This window comes from Dasypus novemcinctus, chromosome 23 (genome assembly GCF_030445035.2).
Source record: "Dasypus novemcinctus isolate mDasNov1 chromosome 23, mDasNov1.1.hap2, whole genome shotgun sequence".
NCBI classification, from domain to species: Eukaryota; Metazoa; Chordata; class Mammalia; order Cingulata; family Dasypodidae; genus Dasypus; species Dasypus novemcinctus.
Window position 1 is genome coordinate 40246365 of NC_080695.1, and position 16474 is coordinate 40262838.

Sequence of the window (16474 nt, forward strand, 5' to 3'; positions counted from 1 at the left end):
GTCAAGCAAGTACTGGGCTAACCATAATACAAGGGCATTTATGGACTTTAGTTACCATTGACTTTACTGCAGTGGTAAATCATAGCTAGCTGGTTATAATTACATCAATCAGGGAGATTGCCATCAGCAATGAGTGATGCTTAACCCAATCAGTTGAATGCCTTAAAAGGGGAAATGATTCCAGCATTGAGAAAGAATTTCCCAGCTTGTCTTTGGACAGCCAACATCTCCCAGAACTCGTCAAGAACTTTCTTTGGACATCCATTGTAGGCCCCAGTTGCAGCCTGCTTGTGGAACCTGGACTTGTGCATCACCAAGGCTGCATGAGAGACTCTCATAGAATCACATACTATTGACAGATATCTCTTATTGATTCTGTTTCCCTAGAGAATCCTGACTAATATGGTAAGAAAAAGAAATAAAAATCATCCAGATTTGAAAGAATAAATCTTTCATTATGTGCAGATGAAATGATCCTATACCTAGAAAATTCCTAAAAGCTTCAACAAAGCTACTAGAACTAATAAAAAAAATCAGCAAAGTGTCAGGATACAAGATTAATATGCAAAACTCAATAATATTTCTATACACTATTAATGAGCATTCTTTAGAAGAAATCAGGGGGAAAATCCATTTATAATAGCAACTGAAACAATCAAATATTTAGGAATAAACTTAACCAAGTACATAAAAGACCTGTAATCAGAAAACTATAAAACATTGCTAAAAGAAATCAAAGAAAAGCTAAATAAATGGGAGGACATTTGGTATTCATGGATAGGAAGACTTAATATAATTAAGATGTCAATTCTAACTATATGGATTTACAGATTCAATGCAATCCCAATGAAAATTCCAACAGCCTTTTCTTTTTCTTTTTTTCAGAAATGGAAAAGTCATTTATCAAATTTGAAAGGGTAAGTTGTCCCAAATAGCCAGAAATTCCTTAAAATGAAAAATGAAGTTGGAGGACTCTCCTTCCTGACTTTAAGTCATATAACTTAGACACAGTGGTCAAAAATGGCATGGTACTGGCATAAAGATAAATACATAGACCAATGGAACTGAATTGAGAGTTCAGAAAGAGACCCTCACATCTATGGTCAAGTGATTTTGACTAGATTTTGACAAGTGATTTTGACTAGTCCACCCATTTGGATCAGAAAAATCTATTCAACGAATTGTGCTGGGAGAACTGGATCTACATATCCAAAAGGAAAAAAGAGGACTGTTATTTCACACCTTATATAAAAATCAACTTGAAATGCATCAAAGACTTAAATATAAAAAAGATCATAAAACTCCTAGAAGAATATGTAGGAAAACATCTTCAATACCTGGTGGTAGGTGGTGGTTTCTTAGACCTTACACTCAAAGGATTAGCAATGAAAGAAAACACAAATGGGACCTCCTCAAAATTAAATACTTTTAAGTGTCAAATGACTTTGTCAAGAAGGTTAAAAGGCAGCCTATTCAATGGGATAAAGTATTTGGAAACCACATATCAGATAAGGATTAGATTTCCATGTTTATAAAGTGATCAAGAAACTCAACGATAAAAGATAAGCAACCTAAATGAAAAAATAGCAAAAGACTTGAACAGACATTTTTCCAAAGAGGAAATACAAATGGCCAAGAAGTACATAAAAAGATGTTCAACATCACTAGCTATTATGTAAATGCAAATCGAAAATACAATGAGGGAAGCCAATGTAGCAATGTAGTGGTTGAGCACCAGCTTCCTACATATGAGGTTGTGGGTTCAATCCTAGGCCTTGGTACCTCAAAACAACAATAACGGAGTTGGGGCAAGATGGCGTCTGAGTGAGTGCACCTCATAATCTCTCCTGCAAAGCGGCCAAGTAGGGTTGGAATCCAGCTGGACCAGGCTGTTTCAGGTGTTTGCAGGACAGGAGGTGTCGGGACATCGATTTGGTGGGACAGTGACAGAGGAGATTCTTGCAAGAGGTAGAATTTTGGGTCTCTTTCACGGAGGTTGGGGTTGTGGGTGGGACCCTTCCCCCTGGGGCTGGTGGCCCGGCTGTGGCTATTCCTGTAGGCTTTGTTGTGCTGAGGTGTTCCCAAGCCCTGAGCGGGCTGTTGTGGGGGCTTGCAGGGCAGGAGCGGTCTGGATGTCGATTTGGTGAGACAGTGACGGAGGAGATTCTTGCAAGAGGTGGAATTTTGGGTTTCTGACACAGAGGTCAGAAGTTGTGGGTGGAGCCCCTCCCCCCTAGGGCTGGTGGCCCAGGGGCGGTGATCCCTGGGATCTTTGTTGTGCTGGGGTGTTCCCAAACCCTGAGCGGGCTGTTTCGGGGGCTTGCAGGGCAGGAAGTGTCTGGATATCGATTTGGTGAGAGAGTGACAGAAGAGATTCTTGCAAGAGGTGGAATTTTGGGTTTCTGACATGGAGGTCAGAAGTTGTAGGCGGAACCCCTCCCCTTAGGGCTGGCGGCCTGGCTGCAGTTATCCCTGAAATTTTTGTAGTGCTGCAGTGCTCCCAAACCCTGAGCAGGCTGTTTTGGGGGCTTGCAGGGCAGGAGGTGTCTGGATGTCAATTTGGTGAGACAGTGACAGAAGAGATTCTTGTGAGAGGTGGAATTTTGGGTTTCTAACATGGAGGTCAGAAGTAAGTTGTGAGTGGGACCCCTTCCCTTAGAGCTGGTGGCCCGGCTGCTGCAATCCCTGGGGGCTTTGTTGTGCTGCAGTGTCCCCAGGCCCCTTGTGGGCCGGATGTGTGGTTCCCAGGTCTGTGTCTCCTAAACCCTTGTGGCCCACACTCCAGACTCATGCACCTTGAGTCTGCAGTATCACAGACTTCCCATCCCTGAATCCACCGCGCCCTGAGGTCCATATGAGGTCCTTGATTACCCTAGCCCTCCACATTTTGTGTTGTTTCTTTCTCTCTCTCCTTGAACTTGGAGGAGTGTACCAGCTGACTTGGGGAGAGTCTGGGAAGAAAGGAGAGGCAAATCTGCTGAGAAAGCCCAATTTACCTAAACGTCTTGGGATAGGAAACTTGGTCTGGGAGAAGGTGGAGTCAGAAAATTAATTAGACCTCCCCTAGCACACCTAAGGGGGAGGGACAGTAGGAGGTGCTACCCAAGCTTCCAATAGCATATTTGGGGTTTCTGGTGAGGTGTAGGTCCTCTTACACTGGAAATAAAGAGACATAGTCTTCCATGTTGAATTGGTTCAACAAGGACATACTTCAGTCTCTTACTGGACCTCTCAGGCAACTTTCCTGTGGGAAGGTAAGATCCCTAAGCATATTACTTAACTGCAAAGAGGATTCCTAGCTTGAAACATTGGTTCCTTTTTTGTTTGTTTGTTTTGTTTTGTTTTTGTTGTGGTTGCTAATATTGCATTGTCTCCTGGTCTTTTCTCTAGTTTTATCCCCCAAGGTCCTTTTTCATTTATTTAGTTTTTTCTCTCTTTTTCTTTTTCTTGTTTGTTTCCCCTTCTTTTCTTTGCCCACCCTCTTTTCTCTTCCTTTTTTCTTTTCTATTTCTTCTTTTTTTATTTTATTTTCTTTATATAATAGGTGCTGCAGGGAGCATTTGCTATGTTTCCTCATCCTCCATTTCCTCTTTTCTGTGTGTATTGATTTTGGCCACCTATACTATCCCCTTTCCCCCACATCTTTTCATTCTCCATCATCTACTGTTTCTCTTACATTACACCTCCCTTTCTTTGGTCCCCAAATTGTCTGACATTTTATTTCTAATACCTTTGTTTTGCTTTCTGTCTTTTATCCACTCTTGATATTACTGTCTTTCTTTTCTCTTTCGCTCTCTCATAATAACACTGGCCTTTTAATTCATACCATATTCCTCCCAATATTCAGTTGACTGTCTCATTATAGGTACTCTACTTACTGCTTTAACTCTACACAACTTACTTGAGTCTCATATCCATTCTCCTAGATCTCACATTGTTGCTCTGTCAACATTTATTATTAATACTACTTTATACATTTTCTTTTCTTACTCATTTTGTTTTCCCTGGCCCTAATATTTTCCTTCAAAGTGAACTAAGCCAGCAACAAGAAAATAGAGTAAGAAGAACAAAGTGACAAAGATAAGGCATAACACTTATGCATGAACAACAACTAATTAATCCCCAAGACTAGACAAAGAAGCTAAGGAACTGATTAAAACCCGTCAAGATAAAATGATGACCAGAAAGCAACAAAAAACTACAAACCAAACAGATAATCAGGAAAACATGGCTGAATCCAATGAACAAGCAAAAAACCAGGAAGGGGAGATGAACAACAGACAAGTAATTAAAGATCTCAAAACATATATTAGAGACCAACTTAATGAAGTAAAGGAAGAGATTAACAATATGAACAAAACACTTGGGGAGGAAATTGCAGACATATGCAAAAAGATAACAGATATGACGGTGATGAACACCACAGTTCGAGAAATCAAAAATACACTCTCAGCAAATAGCAGCAGATTACAAGAGGCAGAGGAGAGAATTAGCGACGTGGAAGACAGTACATCTGAAACCAAACAGATAGTAGAACTGATAGATAAAAAGATAGAAAAAATCCACCTTGGACTTAGGGACCTGAATGACAATGAAAAACGCACAAACATACACGTATAATAGACATCCCAGAAGGAGAAGGGAAAGGGGACAAAAGGGGTGTTGGAGGAAATAATGGCTGAAAACTTCCCAAATCTACTGAGGAAGATGGATGTACATGTCCAGGAAGCATAATGCACCCCAAACACCATAAAGACCAACAGGCCCACCCCAAGACATATACTTGTCAAATTATCCACTGCTCAAAACAAAGAGAAAATTCTAAAAGCAGCAAGAGAAAAGAGAACCATCACATACAAGGAAGGCTCCATAAGATTAAGTGCTGATTTCTCATGTAAAACCATGGAGGCAAGCAGGCAGTGGTATGATATAGTCAAGGTATTAAAAGAAAAAAATTTCCAACCAAGAATACTCTACCCAGCTAAGCTAGCATTCAAAAATGATGGAAAGTTCAAAATATTCACAGATAAACAGAAATTAAAAGAGTATGCCAACAAGAACCCTGGCCTTCAAGACATACTAAAGGGATTTCTGCAGGAAGAAAGAAAAAAACAGGAGAGGGAGAGTTGGAGGCGAGTGTAAGAGCAACAAAAAAGAAAAAAAGAGAAGGAAACCACAAACAATAAAAACAAGTCCAAACAAAATACGGCTAACATAAATAATTCCTTGAGAGTAATAACACTGAATGTCAAAAGATTCAGACTGGAAGACTGAAAAAGGAAAAAAGGAAATATGACCCATCTCTATGCTGTCTACAAGAAACACATCTTAGACCCAGAAAATCAAGGAGGTTGAAAGTGAATGGCTGGAAAAAATCTTACAGTCAAACAATAACCAAAAAAAAAAAAAAAAGGCAGGAGTAAGTATATTAATTTCAGACAAAATAGACTTTAAATGCGAAACAACTGTGAGAGAAAAAGATGGATACTACATATTATTGAAAGGGATACTCTTTCAAGAAAAACGAACAATCATAAATATTTATGCTCCCAACAAGGGCGCCTCCAAATACGTGAGGCAAACACTGGAAAAACTAAGTGAAAGAATAGATGCCTCTACAATTATAGTGGGAGACTTTAATACACCTCTATCAACCTTGGACAGAACATCTCAAAGAGAATCAATAAAGAAACAAAAACTTTGAACAGTACATTAGAGGAGCTGGATCTAATAGACATATACAGATTATTACACCTGAAAACAGTAGGATATACATTTTTCTCAAGTGCACATGGATCATTCTCCAAGATAGACCATATGCTAGGCCACAAAGAAAGGCTCAATGAATTAAGAAAGATTGAAATCATACAAAATAATATCTCTGACCACAGTGGAGTGAAGCTGGAAATCTGCAAGGACCAGAGGCCCAGATTTCCCAAAAAGATATGGAAATTAAACAGCACACTCTTAGAAAAACAGTGGGTCAAAGAGGAACTCTCAAAAGAAATTAATAACTACCTTGAAACTAATGAAAATGATAACAAAAAATACCAAAACTTATGGGATGAAGCAAAAGCAGTATTGAGAGGGAAATTTATAGCCATAAATTCATACATCAAAAAAGAAGAGCAAAAATTGAAGAACTGCACATTTGGAGGAATTAGTAAAAAAAACAACAAAGTAGCCCCACAGGAAGAAGAAAGAAACAACAAAGATAACAGCAGAACTAAACGAAATAGAAAATAAGAAAGCACTTGAAAAGATAAACCAAACCAAGAGCCAGTTCTTTGAGAAGATCAATAAAATTGACAACCCTTAGCTAGACTAACAAAGAAAAAAAGAGAGAAGATGCAAATACACAAAATAAGAAAGGAGAAAGGAGATATCACCAGTGACCCCACAGAAATAAAGACTATCATAAGAGGATACTTTGAAAAACTATATTCCAACAAAAATGACAATTCAGAGGAAATGGACAAATTCCTAGAAATACATAAGCAGCCTCTATTGAGGAAAGAAGAAATTGATGATCTTAACAAACCAATCACAAATAAAGAGATAGAATCAGTCATTAAAAACCTCCCAACTAAGAAGAGCCCCAGGCCAGAGGGCATCACAGGTGAATTCTACAAAACATTCGGTAAAGAACTAATGCCAATCTTGCTGAAACTCTTCCAAAAAATCAAAACAGAAGGAACATTACCTAACTCATTCTATGATGCCAACATTACCCTAGTACCAAAGCCAAACAAAGACACCATAAGAAAGGAAAATTACAGACTAATTTCTCTAATGAACCTAGGAGCAAAAATCCTCAACAAAATTGTTGCTAACCATATTCAACAACAAATTAAATGAATTATACACCATGACCAAGTGTGATTCATTCTGGGTATGCAAGGATGGTTCAACCTAAGAAAATCAATCAATGTAATACACAATATAAACAGATTGAAGGAAAAACATCACATGATTTTATCTATAGATGCAGAAAAAGCATTTCACAAAATACAGCACCCTTTCTTGTTGAAAACATGGCAAAAGATTGGAATACAAGGAAATTTTCTGAACATGATAAAGAATATATATGAAAAACCGACAGCCAACATTGTTTACAATGGTGAAATCCTAAAATCCTTCCCTCTAAGATCAGGAACAAGACAAGGATGCCCACTATCACCTCTTCTATTTAACATTGTCTTAGAAGTACTTGCTTGAGCACTGAGGCAAGAACCAGATATAAAAGGCATTCAAATTGGAAAGGAAGAAGTCAAAATTTCATTATTTGTAGGCAACATGATCTTATACATAGAAAACCCTGAGAGGATTACAATAAAGCTTCTAGAACTCATAAATGAGTTTAGTTAAGTTGCAGGTTATAAGATCAATGTGCAAAAATCAGTAGCATTTCTGTACACCAATAATGAGCAAGATCAGGAGGAAATCAAGAAACAAATACCATTTACAATAGTGAATAAAAAAATCAAACACCTAGGAATAAATTTAACTAAAGATGTAAAAAACTTATACACAGTGAACTACACAACACTGTTCAAGGAAATCAAAGACCTAAATAAATGGAAGAATATTCCTTGTTCATGGATAGGAAGACTAAATATTATTAAGATGTCTATCCTACCAAAACTGATCTATACATTCAATGCAATCCCAATGAAAATCAACACAGCCTTCTTTAAGGAACTAGAAAAACTAACTATGAAATTTATTTGGAAAGGAAAGAGGCCCCGAATAGCCAAAGACATATTGAAAAAGAAAAATGAAATTGGAGGAATCACACTACCTGACTTCAAAACATACTACAAAGCTACAGTAGTGAAAACAGCATGGTATTGGCATAAGGAGAGACACACAGACCAATGGAACTGAATTGAGAGTTCTGATATAGATTCTCATACATACAGTCATATAATATTCGATAAAACCACCAAACCCTCTCAACTGGGAGAGAATGGCCTATTCAACAAATGGTGCCTGGAGAACTGTATATCCACATGTAAAGGCATGGAAAGAGGATTACCATCTCACACCTTATACAAAAATCAACTCGAGATGGATCAAAGACCTAAATATAAGAGCCAAGACCATAAAGACCTTGGAAAGCAGTGTATGGAAACATCTATAAGACCTTGTAATAGGAAATGGCTTCATGAACATCACACCAAAAGCGCGAGCAGCAAAAGAACAAATAGATAAATGGGACTTCCTCAAAATTAACGCCTTCTGCACCTCAAAGGAGTTTGTCAAGAAAGTGAAAAGAGAGCCTACACAATGGGAGAAAATACTTGGTAACCATATATTGGATAGGAGACTTATAACCTGCATATATAAAGAACTCCTATATCTTGAAAATAAAAAGATAACCCATTTAAACAATGGGGAAAAGATTTAAATAGACACTTCTCCTAAGAAATACAAATGGCTAAAAAGCACAGGAAAAAATGCTCCAAATCTCTAGCTATTAGGGAAATGCAAATCAAAACTACAATGAGATACCATCTTCTCCCATAAGATTGGCAGCTATGAAAAAAACAGAAGACTACAAATGCTAGAGAGGATATGGAGGAATGGGAACACTCATCCACTGCTGGTGGGAATGGAGAAGGATCGAGCCACTCTGGAGGACAGTTTGGTGGTTTCTCAAAAAACTAACCATAGATTTGCCATATGACCCAGCAATTCCACTGCTGGGTATATACCCAGCAGAACTGCAAACAACGACACAAACCGATATATGCATACCAATGTTCATAGCAGCATTGTTCACTTTTGCCAAAAGTTAGAATCAACCCAAATGCCCATCAACAGATGAATGGATAAAAAAAATGTGGTATATACATACAATGGAATACTACTCGGCTTTAAGAACAAATACACTACAAACACACATGATAACATGGATGAATCTTGAGAACCTCATGTTGAGTGAAGCAACCCAGGCATTGAAGGACAAATACTACATGACCTTTCTGATATGAAATAAGTAAACCAAGCTTCCTCAGAGAGCTAGAGACTGAATGATAGGCTTAAAGGAAATTGGGGGGTAGAGAAAGGATGTAAGCTGACACCTACTTGGGTGAAATCTATGATAAGCTGGAGGTAAGTATTTGTACAAGGAAAGAATAAAATGGGGGCATAGGGTTATCTTTGGGTGGGGCTTTGCGGATTTGAGGGGGCCTAGGGATGGGAGGATGGGTAATATTGCCCAAGAAATTGGGGGGAGGGTGGGGCAACATATGAACATAGGAGATTGTCAGGTATTTGGTTGAGAGTATAATGGTGAGAAAACTTTTTCAAAACTATAATAAGGGAGGTTACCTGTTTAAGATGCTTAAAGGGGATAATCTGACACAGGACAGGCTCCTAGGGAGCATGTGAATGCTCATTTTGCCATAGTGGGTTATATCATTGGATAGAGACTCATATAATGAGAGTGAAGGTATACCCACATCCTGGGGAGGGCTGATGTTCTCAAATAGAGGGAATTGTATCTCTCGAGAGAAATGGTGGCTCCTAGTGCATTAGGGCACTTGAGCATGTCAAGCCCTCAACACTGTCGCCAAGTATCTCTGAACATGGCCCTTCAAGCAATGAAGTTTGACTATCACTTTGGGCCCTAAGGGGAGGGGGAAAGAGGTATTGAATAGATGGAACCATTGTAAATGTATGGGCAATAGAAGTGTTTCACAAGATTTCGCAAGGATGGATATAAGACATGTTAAATTACACCAAAAATATATAGGGCCTGATAGGCTAAAATGTAAATCATAATGTAAAACATAAGATAACTAAAAATTTAGAAAATCGTATAGTCTGAAATATAAACCACAATGTAAACCCAAATGTTACTGGGTTTGAAAGCTATTGTCTCAATATCTGTACATCAATTTCAGTAAATATAGTATGAATATGTAAAAAGATTATTGCTGTGGAAGGGAAAAGGACTTTATGTTGGATATGTGCGAGTACTGTATATTGTATATATGAATTATTGTGATCTAAAACTTTTGTGAAGATAAGCTTAATAATTAGGAAAAATAGAAAAAGAAAGACATAGACACTGAGGATAAAACGGAAGTAGTTGCCTTGCCAACTTGCATACAGGGCAACGCTTATTGCAGTGATGGAAGGCAAAACATCAAAGACAAAGCTTTTGCATTTTTAAGTTTTTTGATACCCCAATTTATTTTTACTTTAATTTTTCTAAATTAATATGTATTCTATATCTAACCTTTAACCTCATCACTATATTCCATTTTACTATTAAGGGAACCTGGCAATATATTGGGCTTCACTTTTGAAGAAGTTTTGGATCACAGAGAGGTTCAACAATGGCAGGGGAGGAATACTGGTGTGGGATGTTATTGACAGGGGTCACATGGTTGGCACGGAGTTCTCCAGGGCATATATCCAGGGTATGTAAAATTGTTTGGATATTTTCATAGTGGTTACAATTAAAAACAACAACTGAGGGAGTGCTAAGTTCCTAGCCAGGGGAGCTCTATTACAGTCCCTAAAGGAACAGCAACAATCCCCCAAGTGCAATGGCAAAGACCAAAAAAGAAGGAAGGTCCAACAATGAGCCCTTGATAATAATGACTATGCTTCTAAGTCTGTGCACCTGAAATAAGAACAAGGTCTAGAGCTGCAGGGTGCCTAAGAGTCACCTCCTGTGAGCCTCCTTGTTGCTCAAATGTGGCCAGTCTCGAAGCCAAACTCAGCATGTAAATGTGTTGCCTTCCCCCCAGTGTGGGACATGACTCCCAGGAATGACCCTCCCTGGCACTGAGGGATTACTATCAAGTACCAGCTGATGATGTAACTAGAAAATGACCTTAAATAAAAGGGTCAACTCAGACCAGCAGAATACCTCAATCTACATATAATACCAGGAGTTAAAAATGCTTTTTGACCTGAATCAAAGGGAGAAATGGAAAGGACAAATGAGTTTATATGGCTATGAGTCTCCAAAAAGAGCTGGGAGGTTATCAGAGGGGTAGCCCTTATGCACACCTCAGCAGAGTCCCAGAGACAGATAAAGTAGATACAACCCTAGGTATTGGTTCTTCTGAGGGCTACAGAGACCCATAGGTTTTATGGTCATGGCAGATGGAGCTCAGTGCCATGTCAGTTGGCCCTACTTTGGAGTTTGTTTTCCTGAGTGTGGCCCTACTTTGGAGTTTGTGTTCTTGAGTGTGATGGAGTTGGACTCAGATGTGATCTTTGTTCACAAGCCTCTCCTGTTACTTTTACAGGAACTGTAGTTGGTGCTGGGGTTTAATGTATACCTAGGGGACCTGTTATAGGCAGGTCCTGAGCCTCAACAGACTTGCAACTCCTACACTCTGGTTTATTGGACTTACCCCACTCAGCTAACATGGAGGTGAAGAAGGTCAACCACCACACCAGGGAGCCAGAAGTGCCTACAACTGAAAGCAGGAGAATTGCATCCAGCATCCATGTAGAATCTAAGCCCCCTCTTGACATAGATGTGGAGTGGACACAACCATTCCAAAGTCCACAGGATGGAGGAATAGAGTATGGATTAGGGTGGACTTACTGATTTTGTATTCATGAACTATTGTGATTAGTAATCGAAGAAAATGTGGCATTGGTGTGGAGAAAGTGGCCATGGAGGCTCCTGGGGGTAGGGAGTGGGAGGAAGAGATGAGATGTGGGGGCATTTTTGGGGGTTGGAGCTTTCCTGGGTGGTGCTGCAGGGACAGTTACCAGACATTGTATGTCCTCCCATGGCCCACTGGGTGGACTGTGGGAGAGTGTGGGCTATGATGTGGATCATTGACCATGAGGTGCTGCGGTGCTCAGAGATGTATTCACCAAATGCAATGAATGTCTCATGATGATGGAGGAGATTGTTATTATGGGGGGAGGAGTGGCATGAGGGGGGTGGAGAGTATATGGGGACCTCATATTTTTTTAATGTACCATTAAAAAATAAAGACAAAAAAACAATAACAACAAGAAAAAAAACTAATGAGGTATCATTTTACATTTTATAGAATAACCATTACTAGAAACAGAAAATTATAAGTGCTGACAAAGATGTGGAGAAATAGGAACACTCCTTCACTATTGGTAGAGAATACAGAAATGGTGCAACCTCTGTGGAATACAGTCTGGTGGTTCCTCAGGAAACTATATATAGAACTGCCAGCAATCCTGCTACTAGGAAAATATTCAGAAGAAGTGAAAGCAAGGATGCAAACAGACATTTGCACACTGATGTGCAAAGCGGCATTATTCACAGTTGTTAAAAGATGGAAACAACCCAAGTGTCCATCAACTGATGAATGGATAAACAAAATGTGGTATATGCATACAACAGAACACGATTCAGGAGTAAGCAGAATTGAAACCAGGATGTATACGACAACATGGATAACCTTGAGGACATTATGTAGAAAGAAATAAGCCAGTCACAAAAGGACAAATATCGTATGGTCTCAGTAAGATGAACTAAATACAACATGTAAACTCATGGAGTTAAAATCTAGAGTAAGGTCATGAGGAGAAAGGAGGAGGGTTGAGAATGTGGACTGATGCTTAATGTATGCAGAATTTTTAATAAGGTTTATTGTAAATGTTTGGAAATTGATAGAGTTGATGGTAAAACATAGTTAATAAAACTAACACCGCTGATTTATATATATGATTGTGGCTATAAAGAGTAGTTTAGGGACTTGGATGTTAGTAGATAAAAAGCTAGAGGAGAATATTGGGATTGTTTAACATAGTAAATTCAGTGGTAGAAAAGGATTGTGGATGATAGTACAAATACAAGTTCTATGAACTAGAACAAACATACATAACTATTATAAGGTGTTCAGAACATGATGATGTATGTAAAAATACAACTAATATAACTTGTGGACTATAGTCAACAGTAATATTGTAATATTGTTGCATCAAGGGCAACAAAGGTACTGTATTAATGCCAAGGTTCAACAATAACATGGCATAAGGGTGTACGGTATCTGTCTTCATGAAGTAATGAAAAATGTTCTAATGGGACATCCCATCATCTGATAGTGTGACAGCACAATCCTGTGATGAAACTGAGACCCCTGTATACATACTTTGGATGGATTATACAAGGCAGGGGACAGTATAAAACAGCAAACATGGAGGTGGATGATAGACTGTGGTTAATGGTACAAATATGAGAACATTGTTTTATGAACTATAACAAATGTACAATACTAATACATGGTGTTAATATGAGGGTGGTTAATGGGGAAAGTACACTTAATATAAATTATGGACTATAGTCAGGTATTAATAGTAATATTTGGATGCTTTCATTAATTAGAAACAAATGTTCCACAACAATGCAAGGTATGGGTGGTGGGGAGGTATACAGAATTCCTGTATGTTATAAACTATAAGCTCACAACTTGTCTAATTTTTTGAAATGCCTTAATAAGACAAACATTGGCAAGAATGCAGGGAAAGAGATACTCTCATAGTTATTTGGGATGTCTCTTGCTACAGGGTAATTATTAAATGAAAATATCCTTTGACCCAACAATGCCATTTCTATCCCACAGAAATACTTGGACCTGTACCCAGAGAGGCACAAAGTGAAAAACTGAAAATGACCTATATGTCCATTAGTAAAAGAATTGTTTAAAAAAAATTATGTTTTCAAATATGGATTCATTTTAGCAATTTAAAAGAATGAGTTATATTATATGAACTGACATGGAAAGATCCCTAAGACATTTCATTAAGTGAAAAATTCAACTCATCAAATAATATGGATAACCTTATGCCGTATACAAATATGTATACATTTATGTATTCATCTGTTCACTCAACAATAAATGTATAATATTTGCACCTACCAAAAAAAAAAAAATCCCAGCAGCTTTTTTTAGCAAATGGAAAAGCTGATCCTCAAACTCTTATGGAAACACAAGCTGCCCCAAATAGTCAAATCAAAATGGAAAATGAACGGCAAAGTTAGAGCTGTCATACTTCCCTATTTTAAAACTTATATCACCATCCAGGGTCCACAGGATGGAGGAATAAAATATGGATTACAGTGGACTTACTGGTATACTACTATAGAACTACCGTGACTCTAGAAATTGAAGAAATTGTATCATTGATGTGGAGACAGTGGCCATGATAGTTGCTGAGGGCAGGGAGAGGGAAGATGAGATGTGATGTGGGGGCATTTTCTAGACTTGGAGTTATCCTAAATGATACTGCAGGAACAGATGCTGGACTATATATATCCTGCCATAACCCACTGAATATACTGGAGGAGAGTGTAAACTACAATGTAAACTATAATCCATGCGGTGCAGCAGTGCTCCAAAATGTATTCACCAAATGCAATTAATGTGTCACAATGATGAAAGAGGTTGTTGATGCGGGAGGAATGGGGTGGGGTGGGATGTGGGGTATATGGGAACCTCTTATATTTTTTATTGTAACAGTTTTTGTGATCTATGTATCTTTTAAAAAAAAGACAATTAAATATAAAAAGTTTTGTAAAAACTTAGTACAAAGCCACAATATTCAAAAACGTTTTGGTATTGGCATAAAGATAAACATATAGATAAATGGAATAGAATTGAGTGTTCAGAAGCAAATCATCACATCTATGGCCAACTGATTTTTGACAAGGGTGCCAAACACATTAATTGAGGAAAGAAAGGTCTCTTCAACAAATGGTGCTGGAAAAACTGGAAATCCACATGGAAGAGAATTGGGACCCTGATCTCACACCATATACAAAAACTAACTCGAACTGGATCAAGGACATGAACATAGAGCTATAACCATGAAACTCTTACTAGAAAACATAGAGGGAATTCTTAATAATCTTAGAGTTGATAGTGATTTCTTTGATATGACACCAAAAGCACAAGCAACAAAAGGCAACAGAGATAAAATGGATATCACAAAACTTAAAACTTTTGTACATAGATGGACATTGTCAAGAAAGTGACATGACAACCAAAAGAATAATAGAATACAACTGCTAACCATATATATGATAAAGGCTTAATGTCCAGAGTAAACAAAAATTGATACAACAATTCAACAAGAAAAATAAGAGAAAATTATTGGAGAGGAAAAAAATCTTTATTTCATTTTTACCCAGTGTGAATGTATATGTAGAAAATCTGAAAGAATGTATAGTTAAGTTAGAAATAATTAGATATTTAGTAAACAGATGTTAAAGATAACATTAAAGTCAATTTAACTACATTACAAGCCGTTGGAAATGTAATCTTAAAAATATTGTATTTATAATAGTAAATAACAATTACTACTATTCTAAACTATATCCTGGATAGTACAAGTCCAATAATAGCCAAAGACATGCTTGAGGTGAAAGAACAAATTGGGTGTCTTATCCTACCAGATAACAAGCTTTAATATGAAGCTGAATTAATTAAAACCCTGTGAACAAACCCTGGACCCTGGTTTAAGGACAGAGAAATAAATCAATGAAAGAAAAGCCCCGAAAGAGATCCACACAGGTATTGAACCTTAGTTTCTGGCACAGAAGACACAGCAAATTAGAAAAAAAGGGTGGATTATTTATCAAATGTTGCTGGGGTAATTACTATGCATTTGGGAAAAAAGCAAAATGAGTTTTGTCACCTTACGCCCCCACAAAAAAATAGCCATCACATAGAATTTAGGAGAAAAACTTTATGACTTCGGAATAGGTAACACTTTTAATGACCTATTATATCATAAACTATGAATAAAAGGTTTGATATGTTTATTTATACTGTGTTAAAATTAGGAACTTTCAAAATCAATCATAAAAACAACTAAAAGCCAATCTAGAAGAAGTTTGCAACATATTTGCAATTCGCAAAAGGTAATTAACAGGAATATATAAAGAACTCCTGCAATTCAACAACGAAAAGATTGGAATACATCAGCAGATTTTATAGAGGAGGACACACATACAACTCATATTAATAATACATGGTCAGCTTCATTAGTAATTGGGAAAATGCAGATTTAAATAGCCATAATAAAACATTTCACACCCCTAATTTGGCACAAATTTAAGTTTGTGATTACCAAATATTAGCCAGGATATAGAATAGTTTCTTGTGAAAGGACTATAAATTCATAGAACCACTTTGGAAGTGTTGGATATAATCTACTCAGATAAGAGAATCACAAACCTATTACCAAACAGTTCCATTCCAGAATGAGTCTTCAAGAAATAGAAAACATTGGTATCTGTTAGGTACCTATCTTTTCAGCATAACACATTCTGCCTCACGTTGGCACACTATAAGTCTCTACCCATGAATTTGGACTTTTTTGGTTGGTTGGTTGAGTTTCTTTGCTACTTTCTGGTTTGCACGTATGATCCTGTGCCTCGAGAAGACCTATCAACTAATAGTAACCATGATAACCTAATGAGAAAAAAAAACATACCTATGAAACAGAG

At 37.6% G+C, this 16474-nt stretch overlaps 1 protein-coding gene across 1 annotated transcript in view; it reads right to left on the bottom strand.

Annotated features, from left to right (window-relative positions):
- The window catches only part of LOC101447972 (phospholipid-transporting ATPase ABCA3-like), a 310634-nt gene that overhangs the window by 189771 nt on the left and 104389 nt on the right, over positions 1–16474 (bottom strand). The window lies entirely within an intron of this gene.